The following is a 23,941-nucleotide window of genomic DNA, read 5'->3' as shown; positions in this document are numbered from 1 at the left end:
TTGTCCAGGGTTGCACAGACAGTACTAGACACAGTAAGTGTCTAAGCACAGAATTTGAACTCCAACTTCCTGACTCCAAGTACAGTACTCTTCCAGAGGAGAGGAAATGAGGAAAGAGACAACCGTGCTTTACAAATAGCTCTTGATCCTCACCACAGTAGGTAGGTATCAGCATATCCACATTTAACAGTTGGGGAAACTTAGACCAAAGTCACCAAAGTGACTTGCCCAGAGTATTAACTGTCTCTGATTGGGTTTGAATTCAGGTCATCTAATGTGTCACTTAATTGCCTCCTCTGTTCGCAGTTTTTGAGACATCAGCATATACATTGAGGGGTATCCTTGAGGAAGATATTAGTTAGGAGTAGTCAGACTTTCACAAGTCACATTCCATAGTAAACCATATCTTTACCCTCACATGATTAACCAGAAAATGTGTAGAATACAGAATCTCATTGTGCTCATTTGTTAATTACAAAAAAGCATTTGATTTGGTAGAAAAAATGGTACTTAAATATTTATGTCTCCCATTGACATATCAAAATCATTCAGGATTCTTTGGAAGCTTAAAAGACATGGTCTTCACTTACTGATTATAAAAATAAGATGAGGAATAAAACAGGGAGAGGTATATATGCTTAAGGGATTCATCACTGTGATGGAGATAACAGCCAAGAGTCCAGGTGGAAGAGGAATTTTCTGTCATTGGTCATGTCCTCCAGATGTTCTTGTTTGTGCATGACATAGTGGCATCATCAAGCCCTGGAAGGGAGCTGTTACTTTCTCAAGAGTGTGGCCTGATTAGCTGCACAGAAAAGACCAAGTAGATAAAGAATGTTATTCATGCTGTACATTTTGCCCAATGCAGATTATGATGTGTGTGTGGCTGGACAACCTATAGAAATTAATTGTTCATTAGTAAGTACCTCCTGAGACAGAAGGTATAAAAAGACAAGTTGGGCCCAGAATCGCACAGGAGAAGGAATGGGCTGGATTTCAAATTTCAGTGATCAATTAATGAACCTAAACTTTACCAGAAATAGACCTAAGGAAATTTTATTGAAGGCTTTTGTTTTTCTATTTATCTACATTTTCTTATATTTTCTTCCAACTCCTCAACTATCTCTTGAAGAATAGAAAAGAGTAAAAATCAATTCTTTAAAACATTTCATCTTATCAAAAAACCCCTGATATTATACAGTGTTCCATATACATAGTTTCTCCTATCCTTCCCCTGCTTCAAAGAATCAGGGGAAATAAAACTTCTCTTTAATTCTTTTTTTGTTTGTTTGTTGTTGTTGTTGTTGTTGTTGTTGTTTTTGGTGAGGCAGTTGGAGTTAAGTGACTTGCCCAGGGTCACACAGCTAGTAAATGTCAAGTGTCTGAGGCTGGATTTGAACTCAGGTCCTCCTGACTCCAGGGCCAGTGCTCTATCCACTGTGCCACCTAGCTGCCCCTCTCTTTAATTCTTATGGTGGTGTTTGGCTTTGAGAGAGAGAATACAAGTCTCAGACTAGTTGAAAGTGATTGTCCTTTAGAGAGCAATAGAGAGGGACATTTTAAGTGTGATCAGGTATATAACAGTTGAGGATCTTCAGAGAACAAGGGATAAAAGATGTCATCAGGGTAATAGAAGATTAAAAAAAAGATGCACTGGTCAGCTGGCAAGATACAATAGGTTAACAGATTGTGTGCATCACAGGTGTCTTTGTGATTTCAGGAAAAAGTGAGGAAAGCCTCCGGCCTGTTGGGTAAATTCCCTTTGGAAAATTTAGGAGAGGACATGGACAATAATTGCATAGCATGGACAGGCATGTAATAAGTTGTGATCTTTGTCATTAGAGGGGAACATCCTCATTGATGAGGTGGCAGATTCATTTGAGTATTTGTGTATACTCCGATACTTTGTGACGTGATTGCAAAAATAGGCATGTCAGGATAGCAAAAATTATGTTGGAAAATATTCTAGAATAAGGAATGGGAGAGACCGAAGAATTATAGGCTGCACAATAGCCTCATGTCTTTAGATTATTAAAACATTCTTTGGAGTAGCTAGGTGGTGCAGTGGATAGAGCACTGGCCCTGGAGTTGGGAGAACCCGAGTTCAAATGTGACCTCAGACACTAGTTGTGTGACCCCGGGCAAATCACTTAACCCCAGTTGCCTTAAACATCTGGGGCCATCTTCAGTTATCCTGATAATGTATCTTGCCACTGGACCTAGATGTCTCTGGAAGAGAAAGTGAGGCTACTGACTTTGAATAGCCCTTCCTCACTTAAAAAAAAAAAAATCCAGTTCATTCTGTCATGGTCCTCTTCCAAGAACGAAGGACAAATAATAACTACATTCTTTGAGAACCAACCAACACACATCAAGTGCCATGTACTCTGTTAGATGTTGCAGATGCAAAGACAAAAAAGAAACTGTTCCTGTCTTCAAGGAACTTACATTCTATATAGGGAGACAACATCTGTAAATATAAGTATTTACAAAGTTAAACACAAGTTGATTTGAGAACTAAAGGCATCAGCAGTAGAAAGGATCAGGACAGGTTGTGTGGGAGGTGGCATTTGAGTTGAGTTTGGAAGGAAACTAGGCATTCTTAGAGGTTGGGGTAAGGAGAGAGTTTATTCTAGATAAAGGGCCAGAAATGGAGCCACCATCAGGAAAGCAGATTTTAAAATATTATATGTTTTTAGGAAGATAGATGCTAGAATAGCCCTGTCAAATGAGGCACTTACACATAGCTTCACCTCTCATCATCAGTTACAAGTATCGTTGATCCCATGTCTACAATATCCCTCACATCCATACCCTTCAGCATTTCCAGTGTTAAACCAATCCAGTAAAGGCCCTCAGTGCTGCCTGTCTAGGCCATTTGGAAACAGCTTTCTTATTGTTATAGATTTTCAGCCAGCAGTAGAAACCTTACTGACTTAAATTTCCTTCATTTTTTTTTTAAACCAGTAATGAGGCGCAGTGGATAGAGCACTGGTCCTGGAGTCAGGAGTACCTGAGTTCAAATCCGGCCTCAGACACTTAACACTTACTAGCTGTGTGACCCTGGGCAAGTCACTTAACCCCAATTGCCTCACTTAAAAAAAAAAAGAAAGAAAAAATAAATCAGTAATGAAAAGGAGGCACAGAAAATTTAAGTGATTTGTTAAGGCTTTATGGGCTACTAAGTATGTAATATGGAATTTGAACTGAGATCTGCCTGATTCCAGCCATGTTGCCTTTCCTAAATAGTCTTCCCATTCTAATAATCTTGTGTACTGCTGACAGAATTAACCTTCTTTGTTTTTTTTGTTTTGTTTTGGTTTTTTGGTGAGGCATTTGGGGTTAAGTGACTTGCCCAGGGTCACACAGCTAGTAAGCGTTAAGTGTCTGAGGGCAGATTTGAACTCAGGTCCTCCTGACTCCAGGGCCAGTGCTCTATCCACTGCACCACCTAGCTGCCCCTAGAATTAACTTTCTTTTTTGTTTGTTTGTTTGTTTTTATTCTGAATAGAATTTTATTTTCCAAAATATATGTAAAAACAAAATTTTAACATCAATTTTTAAAAAACTTTGTGTTCCAACTTCTCTTCCCCCCTCCATTACCACCCCCCACCCACAAGAACTCAATCAATTCAAAATAAGTTATATATGAGTAGTCATGGAAAAATTCCCATATTAGCTAGTTGTGAGAGAAAACAATAAAAAAACCCAAAACTTCAGATTAAGGAATTGTCAAAGAGGAAATGAAAAAAAAATTTTTAAATGTGTTTCCATCTGTTTTTCAGATACTATCAGTTCTTTCTCTGTAGATGGGTTGCAGTCTTCATAAGTCCCTCAGGGTTATATTGGATCATTGCCTTGCTGAAAACAACCACTTGCTTCCCAGCAGATCATCCCCCACTATTGCTGTTATTTTGTATATAGTACATTTCACTCTGCTTCAGCTCATGTAGTTCTCTCCAGGTTTTCCCGATAGCATCCTGTTCATCACAACCTCTTATGTAGTACCTTAAGCTTGACAGAGAATCTTCTTCACAAAAGCCCAGCAAAGTAGGTACCATACATTTTGCCATTATAATCAATCATCATAACTATTTCCCTCCATCCCACTCCCTTCCCATGACATTTACTCTATCTTCTTTTTACCTATTCCTCCTCAGAGGTGCCTTACTTCTGACTATCCTCTCCCCTTCTCTGTACTCCCTTTTTTCACCCTTCCCTCCTTCTCCTCTTCCCCATCTATTTTCCTGCAGGGTTAAATAGATTGCTCCTCCCAATTGGGTATGAAAGCTATTCCCTCCAGGAGCCCACTCCAATGAGATCAGGGTCCCTGAGCTAATTTTGTGTTCTAAATTTTTCTTCCTCCCTCCCTCCTCAACCCTCCCTATGAGATCAAGCATAGAATTAACTTTCTTATGAATGGATCTACTATCACATTCACTTAAAAATCTTCAGTGGTTCCTCATTAATTTAAACTTCTTCTGAATCCAAGAACCTCCATAATGTATCTTTCTCCCCCATTCTAGTCATTTCTCATATTATTCCACTTCATTGGACTTTACCCAAAATGGCCTAGTCTCTATCCTTCTTGCCTTTCCCCCTTAACTTTGCTCAAGAGAAAAGAAGTTGAGTTGAAGTATTTGAGAGTACCAAGTTATATCATACATTTAAAAAAAAGAAATCAATTTGCTTTGTGTTTCTCTCCAAATTTATCCAAGTACTTTTAAAATATGTTGTTGTAGTATGAATGCTGTTAAAATTTCCCTCATATGGCTTCACAGTAGGTAATATGCCATCTTTGAATATTTCCTTTTATTTGTATGAATCTTTTTTGTTTTATGGTTTCATTCTTCACATTTATATAATTCATTTGGTCATTCTTCATTTGTTGGGTGTTTATGTTTTTTTCAGGTTTTTGAGATATTTTTGAGGGGAAGGGTTGGTAGCTAAAGGATGAAAAACATTCTTTTTCTCTTGACCACATTATGGACTGAACAATTATACTGTCGGATATAATGTGATATATTGGTACCTGTATATATATATATGGGCAGACCTTGGAGACATTGAGGGTTTGGTTCCAGACCACTTTAGTAAAATGGATATTCCAATAAATGGATTCACATGAATTTTTTGGTTTCCTAGTACATATAAAAGTTATATTTATACTATATTGTATTTAGTATAATAGTATTGTGTCTTTTAAAAATGCACATATATTAATTAAAAATGCTTATTGCTAAAAATTCTGACCATTATCTGAGCTTTTGGCAAGTTATTGTTTATATTTTTGGTTTTGGTTTTGGTTGGGCAATGAGGATTGTGACTTGCCCAAGGTCACACAGCTAGTAAGTGTTAAGTGTCTGAGGCTGGATTTAAACTCAGGTCCTCCTGACTCAAAGGAGATAGGCTGGTGCTCTATCCACTGCGCCACCTAGCTGCCCCACCTTCGGCAAGTTATAATCTTTTTACCTAGTGGAGGGTTTTGTTTTGATGTTGATGGCTGCTGATTGATCAGTGTGGTGGTTGCTGAAGGTTGGTGTGGCTTTGGCAATTTCTTAAAATAAGAAAATGCAGTTTGATGCATGTATTGACTCTTCTTTTCACTCAAACACTTGTAGGGTTATTAATTGGCTCAATTTCAGTATTGTTGTGTCTTAGGGAATAGGGAGGTCTGAGGAGAGAGACAGGGAATGTTTGGTTGGTGAAGCATTCAGAACAAACAACTTTTTTTTCACCAAACACAACATTAAGTTCACTTGTGTGTGGTTTGAAGCACCTCAAAACAATTACAACAGTAGCATCAAAGATCACAGATCACCATAACAGATGTAATAATAATGAAAAAGTTTGAATTAGTGTGAGAATTAGCAAAATGTGACACAGACATGATATGAACACATGCTGTTGAAAAAATGGAGCCAGTAGATTTGTTGGACTCAGGGTTGCCACAGATCTTCAGTTTGTAAAAAAAATTCAATATCTGTGAAGGTCAATAAAACAGAGTATCCCTGTATCTCTTGAGCATTTTAAGAAGTTGGTATTGCATTGTCTATAGTTGGCAGCCTTACTTTCCTCTCTTGAAAGTAGGGATTATGCTTGCAAATTAACCATTGATTTTGAGTGGGAGAAAATCTTTTGTTAACGACACTTTTATTGGCTTAAGATTGTGTGATTGTTCCTTTTTAGGCAATCTATAATCAGAAATCCTTCTAGCTATTTGAATTTTTAAAAACCCACTATACTTTATGGAAACTGGAATTTAGGCGCTCACAGGATTTTTTCTGTTTCAATTCATGGAATTGGTGATCTGGTTGACTATCAGTAGTTCCTAAATTGTATTATTTACTCTGGTAGAACAGGATTGTATTTATTAACCCTACCTTTATTCAAAGTTATGGGAAAAAAGAAGGGCACCATATAGAAATTTCTTTAACTTATGTAGTTTGGTATGTAGAATCTCTTGTCACTGAGTTTATATTCCATTAGGAATATTTGGAATAATCTATTTTTGAGCGACTCCTATTCAAATTAGAGAAAAAATAGCCACACAGAAATGTTTAAAAAAATTTGAGCTTGAAAGACATTTCTCTTTTAAAACAAAATGTGTAATTGTTTTTTTTTTTTACCAAGTTTGTATCAGAATCATTTTGTGAAATTTAAAAAGAACTAATTGGAACAATTATTTTGGTGGATAGAATATACATTATATTTCTTAGACAACAACTAGATAATCTTTGCCCTCACATTACCTTTTAGTATAATTATGGCTGATTGTGACTGATAGTACATTTTGCTTTTCACTTTTATAGTTTATTGGTTAATATTATATATGCTTTAACTTTGACATTATGGTGCCAACTTTGGCAGATATATTTGACCTGAATTTTTTTCCCTTATGGATGTATTGTGTTTTTGCCTTTCTTTATTTCACCAGCACTTAGCCTGGTGCCTGGCACATAATAAACATTAAAAAAAAATTTGTTGATTGTTGTAGCTCTTTGTTCTTTGGTTCTGCTTTTTTTTTTAAATTATAAAAGTATTTTATTATTTTCCAGTTACATGTAGATAGTTTTCAACATTTGTTTTTAAATTTTTTTTTTTTAAGTGAGGCAGTTGGGGTTAAGTGACTTGCCCAGGGTCACACAGCTAGTAAGTGTTAAGTGTCTGAGGCTGAATTTGAACTCAGGTACTCCTGACTCCAGGGCCAGTGCTCTATCCACTGTGCCACCTATCCACCCCAACATTTGTTTTTATAAGATTTCTAGTTTCAAATTTTTCTCCCTCTCCTCCCTTGCCCCTCCCCAAGACAGCAAACAATCTGATATAGGTTATATATGTACAATCACATTAAACATATTTCTACATTAGTCATGCTGTGAAAGAAGAATTAGAGCAAAAGGGAAAAAAAACCTCAAAAAAGAGAAACAAAAAAAGTAGAAATATGATGGTTCAATCTACATCTAGATTCCATAGTTCTTTCTTCTTGGATTAGAGCCCATTTTTCATCATGAGTACTTTGGAATTATCTTGGACCATTGTATTCCTGAGAAGAGTCAAGTCTATCACAGTTGATCAACACACAATGTTGTTGATGCTGTGTGACTGAAAAAGTTGTGGTATATGATTGTGATAGAATACTATTGTGCTATAAGAAATGACTATGGGGATGGTTTCAGAGAAACCTGGGAAAACTTATATAGCTGCAAAGTGAAGTGAGCAGAGCCAGGAGAACATTGTAAACAGTAACAGTAATATTGTAACAATAATCACATATGAAAGACTTAACTAATCTGATCAATAAAATGATCTATAGAAATTCCAAAGGGCTTATGATGAAATATGCTATCCATCTCCAGAGAGATAACTGATGAACTCTGAAGCTGTAATGGAATTTATTAATTTGATCATTGACAATGCTATGCTAAGGTTTAGTAAAAATACAGCAATTCAAACAGTTAAAGAAGAGAATCCAGCTTTCCAAACCAGAGTCCAGAATCCAGTTTCCTCCTGATGACATCTTACCACTTCAAGAAGACAAGAGAACTCAGAGACTTTATATGTTTTGTTAGTTTTTACTATCTCCTTTCTGTTATAATATACACTATCTGTAACATGTACTCTCTGCAGAGGCTCTCCCTTTGCAAGACTAATGTCAAAGCGTCGGTTCATGAGGACAAAAAAATTTCCCCTCTGGACAAAACTTTCCTCTCTTCCTTTTCTATATTGTTGTTCACATATTATTAGTTAGCAATAGTTATTATATTCTTTTTACTGTTCCGTCAAGGAAATATTTTGTTTCTCGAGGAACAAAAGGGGGGAATGTGGTAAAAAGTTTTAACAGTCGGTTAGATAATGGAGAGACGCCAGTTTTTTTTAGGACCACCCTTTTGGGGAGGAGACCAACAGCATGAGCTACGCACACCAGTCCGTCTGTGACGCACGCCAGATTGCCTGCTGAGCACTCGACTTCCGGGGTGCGAGCTTAAAAGGCAAGGAGAGAACGGAAGTGGGGCCTTTTTTCCTGCTCCGCTGATCTCCTGGCTGCGCTGCACAGACAGGCGCAGACTGGAGTTTGACTCGGCCCGGCTCTCGGTTAACAGCACGCGCTTGACTCGGTCTCTCGCCCCAAAGGTGGCCTTCCACTTTTGGTGAGTTTTGTACGGAATATAGACTAAGCCTAGACTTTAGACAATTTGTATTGTATTTCTACTTTCCTATCCTTCTAATCAACATCACCTTGTGACTACCATACAATAAAAGCTCTATCTAGAAAATCAGAAGCTTCTTCCATTTACTAGTCTGGGAGATAAATTAAGGGAAAGGTTAAGTAGGGTAGATTTATGATCTAATATCTAATTTTAATCTCACAAAGCATAGCTTTCCCCCCCCCCTTTTCTTGCTTTCCCCTCCTTTTCCCCTTTTCTTTTTTCTTTCTTTTTTTTTGGGGGGGGGGGCGCGACATGGCTAATATGGAAATATGTTTTGCCTGACTTCACATGTACAATGGATATCTTGCTTGCCTTCTCAATGGACAAAGGAGGGGTTGGAGGGATGGAGAAAATTTGGAACCGACCAATTTAAAAAAGGATATTAAAAAAAAAAAACAGGTTCAAATCCAGTTTCTGATATATTGGCTGTTTGACTCTGGCAAGTCATTTAATGGAGATTTCATTGGAGTATTATGGAATTGTTCTTTTCTATTCCCCAAACATTATGAATTATTGGTCCTTCATCATGTTCTTATTTCATCTACCTTTTAATTCATTCATCAGGCTTGAAATACCAGTCAGTCAACTAGGAGTTAGCTAACATTTTTTTAAGGCCTACTATATTCAAGGACTGTGCTAATCACTGGGAGTACCAAGAAATACAAAAGACCAAAAACAAACAAACAACCCCCCGCCAAAAAAAAAAAAACAACAACCAAAAAATCCCCCAGTTCTTGCCTCTCAAGATGCTCACAGTCTCATGGGGGAGACAGAATGCAAACAATGGGTAAGCAAGACATATATAATAAATTGAAGGTTATGAGTGTAGTCTTAGAAGAATAAGATTAAGAGGACTGGGAAAGGATTCTTGTAGAAGATGGGACCTTAGCTGAAACTTGAAGGAAGCCAGGGAGTCTAGCAGAGGGAAGAGGGAGAGTGCTCCAGGCTTGAGGTACAGCCAGTGAAAATGCTCTTGGCTTGGGAGTTGGCGTGTTACAAGAGTACCATTTTCAGGGAACAGCAAAGAGGCCATGGTCACTGGATTACCTTGCATGTAGTGGGGAGTAAGGTTTGAGAAGACTGAAAAGGTAGGAAGGAGTCAGAATGAAAGACTTTAAAATGGAAACAGAAGATTTTATATTTGATTCTGGAGGTTAATAAGGGAGCCATCAGAGTTGTTTAAATAGCAAGGTGATATGGTCTTAATTGTGTGATCAGATTTTTTTAAAAAGAAAATTATTATTTTTTCCAATTATGTGTAAAAACTTTTAATATTTGTTTAAAAAATTTTGTTTCAAATTCTCTTTCCCTTTTTCTCTGTCATTGAAAGGCAAGCAATTTGATATAGGTTACCATATTTGCAGTAATGCAAAACTTAGTTCCATAATAGTCATGTTGTAAAAGAAAACATGGATCAAAAATCCTCCAAGAAAAATAAAGTAAAAAAATAGAATGCTGATGATTTATGTGGGTTTGTTTTGTATGATATGTGGGTTTGTTTTATAAACTGCAACTTGCTAACATTGTTATTTCAGTTAGCTTTTTAGTTGATTTTTCTAGGATTCTCCAACTATGTCATCATAGCATTTGCATGTTGATTTTTTTCCCTCATAGACTAGTCTAATTCCTTTAATTTCTTTTTCTTGTCTTATTGTTATAGCTAGCATTTCTAGTAGTATTGAGTAATAATGGGCATCCTTGCTTCACCCTTGGATTTTATTCAGAAAGCTTCTAGCTTATCCCTGTTACATATATTATTTGCTCTTGGATTCAGATAGATACTACTTATTTTAAGGAACATTCCATTTATTTCTATACTTTCTATTTTAATAGGAATGAATGTTGTATTTTGTCATGTTTTTTCTGTGTCTATTAAGGTAATCATGTGATTTTTGTGGGGGTTTTTTTTTTTTGTTATTGATATGGTCAATTACTAGTTTTCCTAATATTGAACCATTCCTGTTATAAATCCTATCTGGCCATACTGTAGGATATATTGTTATAAATCTTCTAACGTAGTATTTTATTTAAAAGTTTTGCATCAATATTTATTAGGGAAATTAGTCTCTATATAGTTTTCTTTCTCTGGTCTTCCTGGTTTAGGTATCAGCATCATGTTTGTGTCATAAAAGGTGTTTTGTAGGGCTCCTTTGCCTATTTTCCCAAATAGTTTATATAGTATTAGAATTAATTGTTCTTTAAATGTTTGGTAGAATTCACTTGTGAATCCATTTGGTCCTGGTGATTTTTTTCTTAGAGAACTCATTGATAGCATGTTTCATTTCTTTTTATGAGGTTAGGTTGTTTAAGTGTATTCTATTTCCTCTTCTGTTAACCTGGGCAATATGAATTTTTGTAAATATTCATACATTTCACTTGATTGATAGATTTATTGGCATGTAATTGGGAAAAATAGCTCCTAATGCTTTAATTTCATTTTTGTTGGTGAATTCACCCTTTTTCATTTTTGATACTGATAATTTGATTTTCTTTTTAAAAATCAAATTTACCAATGGTTTGTCTTTTTTATTGATTAAAAAAACCAGTTCCTAGTTTTATTTATTAGTTCAATGGTTCAATTACTTTTTTTGGGGGGAGGGGTTCAATTACTTCCAATTTTATCAGTTTTTCCTTTGATTTTCAGATTTTTAAATTTAGTTTTTAATTGGGGTTTTTAAATTTGTTCTTTTTCTGGTTTTTTGATCTGATCTTTCTCTAGTTTACTAATATAAGGGTTTAGAGATAGAAATTTTCCCCTAAGAACTGCTTTGACTGCGTTTCATAAATTTTGGTATGTTGTTTTATTGTTGTCATTCTTTTTAATGAAATTACTGATTGTTTCTATGATTTGTTATTTGACTCACTCATTCTTTAGGATTAGATTATTTCGTTTCCAATTAATTTTTTAATCTATCTTTTGTGGTCCTTTATTGAATGTAATTTTTATTGCATTCTGATTTGAAAAGGATGCATTTAATATTTCTGCTTTTCTGCATTTGGTTGTGAGGTCTTTATACCCTAAGACACGATCAGTTTTTTCTATAGGTCCCATGTAGAAAGATCAATTTGATAACTGAATGAAGAATGAATTAGAGTGGGGAGAGATCTGAAGTGAGGGAACCAGTAGGTTCTGACTAGGTAGAAACAGTGAGAATTGACCACTGATTTGGTATTGGGCAGAGGTATGGGTTGGGTGGGACTGAGATTTGAGAATGAGAAGTCAAGAATTACACATAGATTGAAATCCTGGGTGACTGAAAGCATTGTGGTACCCTTGACAGTATAAGGGCAGTTGGGAAGAGGCTTATTATTTATTATGGAATTGTTGATATGACTTCTAAAAAAGGATAATTTTTTTGAACATATTCACAGGGCCAATAAGATACCCCTTGTTGAGAGCTGTTGTCAGAACCATAGTGTTGTGACATGGGTAAATCTTTGGTTGTTGTTGTTTTTGACATGGGTAAATCTTAAATGACTAATAGTGTTAAAATGCTAGTCTGATGAGGTGGAGTAGCATTTAAAAATTATTAAAATAAACTTAGTATTCCATAATAAATAATAGGCCCCAGATTAACATTAGGGTAAATCTCTATAAAACAATAAAGCTTAAACCATTTACATTTTGGTTGAATAGAAAAATAATCTAAGTTTATTTAAAAATTTATTTCTGTGGATAGAGCACTGGCCCTGGAGTCAGGAGTATCTGGGTTCAAATCCAGCCTCAGACACTTAACACTTACTAGCTGTGTGACTCTGGGCAAGTCACTTAACCCCAATTGCCTCACTTAAAAAAATTATTTCTAAATTTGAAATTTTTGTTTATCTTTTGTTTTTCTTTTGGCTTTATTTTAAAATAAATTCCACTACCCTCACCTCACCAGTAAGCCATTTCTTGTTACAAAGAATATAAAATAAAGGGGAAAATGTCATCAACTAAGTTTGGAAGTATTACAGTGTCCCATATTCTTAGTTTCCCCCATTTTCTTTTTAAACAAATTATTTTATTTTTTAATTTTTTTTGGTGAGGTAATTGGGATTAAGTGATTTGCCCAGGGTCACACAGATAGTGTCAAGTGTCTGAAGTCTCATTTGAACTCAGGTCCTCTTGAATCCAGGACTGGTGCTCTATCCACTGTGCCACCTAGCTGCCCCTGGCATTTCTTTATAAATATTATATACTGTTCTTGTCATGTAGAATATAAGAGCAAATTTGACTTAATTTGTAATTTTGTATTTGATTTGTATTCTGTTTTTTTTCCTTTCTTCAAAGAATTATCTAGTTCCTGGAGCATGATATAATCACTGAGATTAGCTCATTTCAAGTTTGCCTTTGGGTCAACATACTTCAAAATTTTTAATTATAGTTGTCTGATAACATTTATGTAACTTGCATTTTAAATTGGTTGAAATTTCATGAAAAATAACAAAACAACAGACTTAAAAAATTTAAATAGTACTGTCTTTCTCATATTCTATATCAGTAATTCTTAAATTTGGTATGTATCTTGTATATTTATACTTTTTCCTATTGTACTCACCCCTCAAGTTTCCTTGGAAATTCCATTTGGTAACTTTATAAGAATCAGTGTCAACTTGAACACAGTGGCAGGTGCTTATCATTTCAGGAAGTGACCTCAGTAGCTTAAATCAGAGTCGAGTGGTAGACAGGTAATAGATATAGAATAACATCTAAAGATATATTTTTAATGAAATTGAGTTCTTAAAAGCTAATTATGGTGAAGGGAATGACTAAACAGACATAGTACCTTGTACAACATTCTCTTACATTTATTATTAGCATTTTTACAATTTTTGTCTTGACTTGAGATTAATTATTTTTGATTTGTGTCTGGAATTTGAGTTTGACTGAGAATGAAACCCCGTTATTCTTTCTCCTAGCAACCTCCCCGCCCCAACTTCAGAAATGGTTTTGTTTTTTTCCTTTTTCCTTTTGGGGCAATGAGGATTAAGTGATTTGCGCAGGGTCACACAGCTAGTAAATGTCAAGTGTCTGAGACTGGATTTGAATTGAGGTCCTCCTGACTCTAGGGCCGATGCTTTATCCACTACGCCACCTAGCTGCCCCAATTATTTTCTTTTTTTAAAAATAGTTTTGAGGGTGTAGGAGGAAAGGAGGGGACTCAGGGTATTGGGATTTGGGGTGTTTTTTTCTGGTAGGAAGATGATTTCTTAGTTCCATTTAAATTGAGTTATCAGTCCAGCATTTATTAGGTACCTACTGTGTTCTGGACACAGCTAGTTACTGGCTATACACATATAGATAATTGAAACTATCCCAACTTTGCAGCATCTTGTAATGGGCACAAGTGTGTTGACCTCCCCATTTTCATGCTTTCAAAATAATTTTCCAAGTTTATATCCTTGATTATGTAATTCTACTTATAGCCTTGCAATGTTCCATTCATGTTTTTGTATGGCTTTTTAAAGTGGTATTTTTATCTTAAATTTAAACACCAAAAAAGGTCATTTGTATACAGCAGAACACAAAAAGAGAATTGATTATATCTTAAACTGTGAATGTCTATTTCACACCCCTTGCTTTTGTTTAAAAGTTCTATTAAATAATTTCACATATTACTTTCAAAACTTTCTGGCTTCTCAGTGCTTTCTTTTGGACTTCTGTTCTTTTTTGTGTGCATTAAAAAAGATATTTCAGTGTCCTTTTTTGGGGATATCATTATTACTTACCCTATTTCCCTCCCAACCAAAAAAGGGGGAAATGAATCTATCCTGTGCTCATGTCCAACAATATATTTGTCTTTCTGCACCTTGAATCCATCACCTCTCTTGTCAGGAGGTGTGGGTAACATGCTTTATCATGGCCTCTTGTTAGTTCTTGCCTTGATCAGAGTTCTTCAGTCTTGTCTTTCAAAGTTATTTTTCTTTACAGTGTATAGGCTTAATTTAGAAGAATCTGAGGACAGGGTGGTATTGTCCTTGCATAGAAAACATTTTCTTGGTTCACTTACTATCAGTTCATAATATCCAGGATTCTCTGAAATTTTGTCTTTTGTAATTTCTTATGATGTAATAATATTCTATTGCATTCTTTTTTTTTTTCCCTTTCTTTGGTGGGGCAATGAGGGTTAAGTGACTTGCCCAGGGTCACACAGCTAGTACGTGTTAAATGTCTTAGGTCGGATTTGAACTCAGGTACTCCTGAATCCAGGGCCCCGTGCTTTAACCACTGTGCCACCTAGCTGCCCCCTCTATTGCATTCTTATATAAATTTTCCTTTTTAATTCTCCCTTTAGAATCAGGAAATTTATTTTGTGTCTGGCTATTTGCTCCCCAGTAGTATCCTTTCTCTTAATAATCTCCCCCCACCACTCCCTGTGGAGTTTGTTGTATTTCTACACCAGGTTATCTTTGCATTTCCACCATCCTTTGTTTCAGACAGGAGAAAGGTTTCTGATGTTTCTCCTTTTCCTTTCTTCTGTTTATGTAGTCTTCCCAATTATGAGGAATAACAAGTTCTGTTCCTTCTTTCTCCTTTCTACTCCGCTGTATTTCTCCTTTCACCCTCCCCTTTTTTTTCCCTCTTGAAACTGCCAGCGTAGCACTAATCTACCTCTGTTTTTCTTTATTAATTCTCTTAAATACTCTTTGAAGACTTCTGAGAGAAAACTTGTTTCTTCTATAGTCCCTACTAATTGCACATGTAAATTTGCTTTTCTAGGTTTTGCTTGACTTGTGTTTAGATTTCAAATTTTCTACTCAATTTTTTTAAATACAAAAAAGTGCTAGTACCTTCCTTTATAGCTAGCTAAACCTAGAAAAGTCCTCTTGCACTTGTTACATCCTTTCTTGTGTATAATCTATACATGTGGAATGTTTTCATGCTCTTTACATAGTGTACGAGATTTTATTCCTTTTACCATTTTTCAGGATGCTTCTCTTACGTGATCTTTCTAGTTCTTTAACCCATTTCCTGACTCAGTTGTTTTTATTAATAATCTTATTACTATATGTGTGTATAATTGTTAATGATGTCAAGGTCTTCTTATTGGCCTGATCCCCAAAGGAGTATCACCTTGACTGTATTCTACTTCTCTCCTTTGATCTTAGTAGTCTTGCAAAATTGTATGTTGTTCCAGTCACAGTAAAGATAAAGAATGTGTGGATGCATACAAATTAATCACTGCTACTGAAAAACACTCAAAGCACATGTCCTACTGTTGTTGATGGTGGGTCAGGTTAATGGTTTTATGTGAACAGCCTGTTAACACTTATATTGTGTGTTTCTTCTTATTTGAATATCTCAAATAATTAACCAATATGTATTTATTAGGCTCTTACTATTTACCAAGCATTGTGCTAAATTCTGGGGATACAAAGAAAAAGTGAAAAAAAATCTGTGCCCTCAAAGAGCTTTCCATTCTTTACATATATTTATACAGATAAGAGAAATGTAAATCAAGTAGAAGTCAGCCCTAGAGGAAAGGCACAAGTGGTTCAGGGGATTGGGAAAGGCCTCCTGTATGAGGTGATGCTTAATCTGCGTCTCAGAGGAGACCAGAGATTCTAAGAGACAGAGGTGAGGAGGGGAGAGCATTTTTGGCTGAGGAATATACAAAAACCTGGAGAGATGAGAAATGAAATGTTGTGAGGAAGTCAGCCAATATAATTGGACTGTGGAGCTGGTGGAAGGGAACGATGTGTAAAAATTTTGGAAAGATAGCAAGGGGCCACTTGTGAAAGACTTTATATGCTAAATAGGAATTTGCATATGATCCTAGAGGTAATAGGCAGCCTTTGGAGTTTATTAAGTAGAGCCATGATATGGTCAGCTCTTTACTTTAGGAGAATTGCTTTGGCATTTGTGTGGATGATAGATTGGGTTGGGGGGAAAACTTGAAGCAAGGAATCTAAGAGACTCTTGCAATAGTCCAAGGAAGTGGGTATGAATGTGAGCTAAGAGCTAGGGTGTGTGGTTGTCTTAGAGAAGAGGATGTATGTGAGAGATATTGTAAAGAAAGAAATTATAAGATTTCACAACTATTTGGATAGGTGATCAAGAAAGGAATTGAGGAAGACATTGAGATTGTGAGGCTGGATAACTGGAAGGATGGTGATGACGTAATGGGGAAATGTGGAAAAGGAGTGGGTTTGGGGAGAAAGGTAGGTAACGGATTTTGTTTTGGACATGTTCAGGTTGAGATGCCTGTGGGACATCCAGGTTCAGATGGTCACTAGGCAGTTTGTGATGTGGGACTGGAGCTCAAGAGACTAGGGCTGGACAGAGTCAGGAGTCATCTGTACAGGTGATATTCAAACCCATGGGAGAGGTGATGAGATCACCTAGTGAGAGAATACAGAGGGAAAAGAGGAGAGGGCTGGATGGAGCTCTGTGTTGTGGAAAGCAGCAGCAAAGTCAGACAAGTAGACTGAACCCAAGTCAGACTGAAGAGTTAATGTGGGGAGAGGGTTTCTTTGTCCAATTGTATGATAGTTTAGGAGATTCACAGATTAAATGGAATTTGACAAGAGAGATGAGAATAAGGCTAAGCACAGAAAGGAACCAGCACCACTAGCCCATAGTGATGAGAAGTTGGCTGTAGTTTCCACCAAGGAATGCAGTGGAGATGATAAAGGAGAGTACTTGATTTGGAGTCCGAACACTGGGCTTTAATTCCTGGTTCTGCCATTTTAGTTCTGTGATTTCAAGCAAGTCATTTCACTTCTGCGATGCTCAGGTTCCTCCTCATCTATACAATGAAGGGGTGGGTAAGATAACTTCTGAGGTCCTTTCCAGCTCCAGATCTTGGATCCTGGACCAGGAGATTTGAGAGTTAGAAGAATGAAGTGTTCGACAGGCAGTATTTATGTGGTTGATGTCATCATAAGTTTGAAATCTTTTAAAGCTTTGAGGTCAGTTGTCATAACTGGAGACCTTAGACTTAGTCTTAGGTTAAATGCCCTGTTTCCTTTTAAAATTGATTTGTGAGAGATGGAGATGGGAAATGTTATTAGGATAAAGGAATAAAAGTGGTACATTTGAGCTTAGCTGACTTACACAACATGTCTCAAGTTGTTTTCTCACCCAATTTTCAAAGTCTAATCCTTGTTGTTTAATGTAATTGGCATCTGATTCATTAAAAACCAAGTTTATTACAAGCAGCATGCTGTATTGGGAATTTTGTGCCACTGTTGGTAATTGTGTTTTTGTACTTTCAGTTATGTTTGATCTTTCGTATTAGCTAAAAGTTGGTAATGAGGAGCCAATAATTTCTAATAGGCTATTCTTGAATAGTAACTATGGCCTCATGCTTTTGTGCTTTGAAAGACTCAACTCGGGGGAGGAGGAAGCTCTGAAAATTGATAAAATTAAAGGATCAGTAGAAAGCCAAGAAGAGGGAATGTGATTAATTAACAGTTCTTGAAACTCATTTTGGTTGTAAGGAAGTATGCGAATTCTGATGTGCATGCTAGTAAATTGTCAGTTCCATCCCAGACTGAAGCAGATTAGAAGAGTGGGCAGGGGCTTTTTTTCTGCTCTGGCCATCCCTTTAACTGCTACTTTAGTTCAAGTTCGGTTCAAGTTCCTATTGGATCATCTTTTTTCATGTTACATTAGCATAGGGCTTGGCACTTTAAGTGAAAGTAGCAAAATAAACTGCAACATGGATCATCTGGGTTTTTCTAGCAATGCAGTTGCATTGTTTCATTATCTACCACTTAAAATTGTGCGAATAGATGTGACATGCCTTAGAAAAATTCTTATGCTTGTTCAAAGAATAGAAGCTAGTATTTTTTTCTATTCAGATTTGGGGTCCCAGTAATTGTTATTGCCCAACTTACCTTCCCATGATATCTATGTCTTTGGTCTAGTCTACCCTTTTCTAACACAATCTCTTTGGGAGGTTTCCTTGAATATATATGTATGTAATACAAAGACCTTTTCTCTATACCTATAATACATAGATTTGTGACATTTTATATTGTAAAATATGTGAAATTATTTTGTAAAAAAGATTCACAACAATTTGCATATTGTGTAATTAATTTTCATTCACCCACCAGAAAGACTTAATACCTGGTTGACAAGCAATCTGTTTATAGGATTTACTCTTCAGTATTCCACATTACTTTAGCTTTCAGATATTCATATAACTAAATTCATATAATTGAAATATTTGGAATAAGAGTTGTAAATTTTGTGCCTTTTGAATAGATGGGCTGCCAGGGTACAACATTTTTACATTAGGGAACATATGATCAGTATAGTTTACAGTAAAAATCAAGTTATTAAAGGTGGAAATATACTTTGTGCAACTTGTCAGTGAACAATTATTTCTATCCTAGGGCCTCGGAAGGCAGTGTGATGTATACAGAGAATTGGCCTTAGAGTCAGAAGACCTGGCTTCACTTGAGCCCCTCAAACATCCTGACTGTCTGATCCTGGACAAGTCACTTAACCTCTCAGGGCTCTCTAAGGCTCTTAATTATAGAACTGCATTGGTAAAGGCAATCAGGAAAACTTATCTTAGCTATGAGATCACAGGACCTGACATCTACCCTTCTCTCCAAATACTAGGCTTTGGGAAGCTGCCCATATGGGAGGGAGGTTGATGACTATAGGTGTTTCCCAAAATTCAAGTGATCTCTGTTTTTGTTCTTCTTTTAGAAGAACAGACAGATGTTTGAGTAAAACCAATTCCACATCCCTAAAACAGAACAGAAACTTAAAAAGCAATATTTAACAGAAAATACTGAAATATTCTAGAAGTCCAGACCTTCTTGCTGTCCAGGGTTCTCAGTTCTATATTGTAAGGCCCATAGGGTTAAAGGGAAGTCTTAATCATCTCACCTGACAGTATCTGATGCTGAATTTTTTGTTGGCCGTGCATATGTTCATAGGTTTAGAGCTAGAAGGAACCTTAGAGGCCTTCTAGTCTGTTTTACATATGAGGAAACTGAGGCCAAGAGATGGTAAGTGACTTGCCCATGGTCATACAGTGGTAGAGGTGGTATTTGAACCCCGGTCAAGGAATGAAGGAGTACACACAGCGGCAGGTCTGTTTGTTGGTGCCTATGAATGGAAACCTGAGTGACTCTATTCCTACTGTTGCTTAATAAGGTCTAAAGAGACTGTAATATAAATTATTTGATCACTGAGGAGCTTTTGTACCTTACTAGGGAATTTTAAATTTGGGCTAAAAATTCTCTCCAAACCTTAAACTTAATTTTTCTTTTTTCTTTTTGTGGGGCAATGGGGGTTAAGTGACTTGCCCAGGGTCACACAGCTAGTAAGTGTCTGAGGCCGAGTTTGAATTCAGGTCCTCCTGAATCCAGGGCTGGTGCTTTATCCACTGCATTACCTAGCTGCCCCCAAACCTTAAACTTTGGGGTTTTTTGTTTTGTTTGTTTTTTGGTTTTTTAGTGAGGCAATTGGGGTTAAGTGACTTGCCCAGGGTCACACAGCTAGTAAGTGTCAAGTGTCTGAGGCCAGATTTGAACCCAGATACTCCTGACTCCAGGGCCAGTGCTCTATCCACTGCACCACCTAGCTGCCCCTCAAACCTTAAACTTAAGTAAATTTGCTATGTCATTCTTACTACTTCTTCCTGCCAGGCTTCTGCTTGCTACTTTCATTTTCAGTTTGATCTTTAAAAAGTTGTTTAATCCTTGCTTGGTTCTACAACCTGCCCTGTAAGCTAAAAGAATAAGCAATATCGTTTGCTTTTGCTGTTTGAGAACAAATTGTGGGGGACAAACCTGTTTAGATAGAGTAGCAAGAGTATGTTTTTGAACTTGCATGTGGAGAGTATTTAACTTTCTGCAGTGCTCTTTGTCTCATCCTAATGTCTGGGCCAAGTGGTGAAATATGACACAAGACAGAGAAGGGAATTGGCAGCAGGCCTGGGGGCATAAATAGCTTCTTTACTTTAAAGTATATTTTACAGCCAGGGGAACAGAAAGGAAACAACAGTTCTTCCAGGCTCCCTTGTTGAGGAATTGAAGTAAGAAACAATTATATTGACAGCAGGAAACGTTTCTTCCTTTAAAATAAAACAAACAAAAAACTTGAAAGAAATGGTTGCAAGCGGAAAAATGAGAAAGATTTATTAAGTGTGTATACTATGCATCAAACACTGGATTACAGATATAAAAATTAAACAGACTGTTCTCAGAGAGCATGGTAGAATCTGCTGGGGGGGACGACAATATAACATGTTCATAGATAAGTATATGAAGGATATTTACACAATGCAGTATGATGGAGGTGTGTTGCTTTCACTAACAGCTTGGGGGGGGATCAGGAAAGGCCTCTTGAAATAAATGTCATTTTGACTGAACCTTAAATGTAGGGATTCGAGGACATAGACTAGGGGGAGAGGATTTTATGAAATATGAAACTGCTTCTGCAGAGTTGGATGTTAAGATATTTTGTAATAGGAAACAACAAATAGGCTAGTTTGTCTAGAGTGCAGAGTGTGAGTGAGGAATAATGTGTTATTCGAATGTAGTTGGAGCCAGATTACAAAGGACTTGAGTGCCAAATAGAGGTATGTGTAATTGTATTCTAGAGGCAATAAGGTCCCACAGAAGTTTTTTGAGTAGTGGAATGACTTGGTCAAATGTGCTCTTTAGGATGATTAGAGCAGGGATAGACTTGAGGCAGGAGAATGCTTTTATAATAGTCCATCTGTGGTGATGGGGTCCAGAGCTAAGGCACTTGTGGTATGAGATGAGAGAATGAGATAGATATGAGAAATATGAGATAGAATTGAGATTCATTAGCTGATTAGCTGAGGGGAGGGAGGGGAAGAAGAGTGAAGAAATAAGGATGACTGAAGTCGTTGACCTGACTGACCAGAAGGTGGTGCCTTCAACAAGACACAAGGAAGTTAGGGGACAGGTTGGGTTTAGAAAGGTATGTTTGGTTTTAGATATGTTCAGCATTAGATCCTACTGATGGAGATGGTTAGCAGGCAAATAGAGATCTGGGACTGGAACTGAGGAGAGAAATGAGAAATAAATATGTAGATTTGTGGATCGTTTATGTAGAGGTGATAATTGAATACATGGGAACTGACAAAATCACCAAGAGCATAGAGATAAGAAAGAGGTCCAGGGGTATATCTATTCATAGGAGGTTTGGAGTGGAGGAGTATGGAATGATGACCCTGCAGAAGAGACTAAGAAGTATCAGGCACTTGGAAAGAGAACCACAATCAAGCATTGTCATGAAAATCCAGGAAGAAGAGAGTATGCAGTAGGTTAGGAGGTCACCTGTATTTAATACTTGAGAAGAGAGTTGGGATATGGTGGAAATGAGTGTACCAATCAAGATTTTATTTATTTATTTATTCATATATTTTGGTGAGGTAGTTGGGGTTAAGTGACTTGCCCAGGGTCACACAGCTAGTAAGTGTCGTGTCTGAGGCCGGATTTGAACTCAGGTCCTCCTGAATCCAGGGCCAGCGCTCTATCCACAGTGCCACTTAACTGCCCCAATCAAGTATTTATTAAGTGTCTACCATGTATGCTAGGACCCGCCGATATAAGAAGAAAAAACAACTAGCCTCTGTCCCCAAGGTTCTGACATTTTACTGGAGGAGAGAAGATTGGGGGGGGGCAGTTGGGGGACTAGGAAAGGCCTGATCAACTAACATTAAGTGACCGGGGGCAGCTAAGTGGTGCAGTAGATAAAGCATTGGCCCTGGATTCAGGAGAACCTGAGTTCAAATCTGGTCTCAGACACCTGACACAAGCTGTGTGATCCTGGACAAGTCACTTAACCCTCATTACCCTGAAAAAAACCAAAACAAAACATTAAGTGCCAACAATATGCAGGCACATTAAGTGCCAACAGTGTGCAAGCACAAAGAGTTCCTGCCCTCAAGGAGCTTTTAATGGGGGAAGACAACATATAAAGGAACCTAGAAGGAGGAGAGGATGAAGGTACCTGGCCTAGGAGCCTGTAAAGTAATGACATGGGTGGTTGTGGGAAGAACCAGCAAATCAGAGGGAAGGGCCTCTTGTAAAAAGTGGCACTTGAGCTGAGTATTGTGTTTTTACACAAAACAGTTTTTAAAGAATTTGACTGTGAAAAGGAGATGAAAGGTAGGATAGCTTGAGAAGACAAGTGAAGGCTTTTTAAAGATAAGAGAAATCTGTCTTTGTTTGTAGGCAGCAGGTTAAGGGTACAGTGGATAAAGTGAGGTTGAAAATTAAAGATAGAGGAGAGAGACGGGGCAAGGTCCTAGGAGAAAGAAGGGTGGGGGCAGCTAGATGGCGCAGTGGGTAGAGCACTGGCCCTGGATTCAGGAGTACCTGAGTTCAAATATGACCTCAGATACTTGACACTTACTAGCTGTGTGACCCTGGGCAAGTCACATAACCCCAATTGCCCAGCAAAAAAAAAAAAAAAGAAAGAAGGGTGGGGATGCAATCAAAGTAAAATGAGTCAAAGTAAAAGAGGCAAAAAGAAGGGCTTTTTTCTCTACTCATCCTCTGAGATTATAAATGCAAAGGGAGTGAGAGATTGGGAGGGATGATGTTGAGGTATTTGAAATTGGGAAGGAGAGGAATTGGTGACAGATGGCCTCAATTTTTTCAGTGAACTCTGAGGTGGAATCTTTTGAAGATGTGTTGAAAAGTAAAAGGTAAGGTCTAAATGGCTTGAGGAGAAAAGTTTAGTAAAGACACTATGGGAAATATTGTCAGTAGCTACCCTCACTGTTTCTTTTTTCTTTTCATTTATTTATTTGTTTGTTTGTTTATTCATTCATTTGCCCCTCACTGTTTTTCTATCCTGTTCTATTTCATTGGCTCCAGGATGTCAAAATCTGTGACTATTTTCAGGTGTGCTCATGTGCCAGTTTGTGGGAAATAGGGAGTGACATGCTGCTTTTGATTAAACATTATGTAACTGTCAACCAAAGAGGAAATTGCTATGAAGACTAGTGGCTAAGTTATACTTGTATCTGGTATAGCAAATAGGATTTATTTTGAAATTTAGTCCTGCTCTGCTTTATGTAAATTGTTTAGCATATATGTGATCAGTGATGTAATGCTAGTTAAAACTGGCTAATGCGAGAGACATTCATCTCATAAAGTTTGACTAAGCTGGTCATTGTAAGTAAGATAAAGCCCTGTAATTACAAACATTTGAAGCAGCAAGTGAGCATCCTGGTTATGAAATAGTTTATTGTTAATGGAATGCCTGTTAAGTAATTGTGTAGTGACTCTTGCTGCCA

At 37.0% G+C, this 23,941-nt stretch overlaps 1 protein-coding gene across 7 annotated transcripts in view; it reads left to right on the top strand.

Moving 5' to 3' along the window:
- Window positions 1–23,941, top strand: part of ILRUN (inflammation and lipid regulator with UBA-like and NBR1-like domains) — a 111,915-nt gene that overhangs the window by 24,099 nt on the left and 63,875 nt on the right. The window lies entirely within an intron of this gene.

This window comes from Dromiciops gliroides, chromosome 4, assembly GCF_019393635.1.
Source record: "Dromiciops gliroides isolate mDroGli1 chromosome 4, mDroGli1.pri, whole genome shotgun sequence".
NCBI classification, from domain to species: Eukaryota; Metazoa; Chordata; class Mammalia; order Microbiotheria; family Microbiotheriidae; genus Dromiciops; species Dromiciops gliroides.
This window is presented reverse-complemented; position numbering and strand designations above follow the sequence as displayed.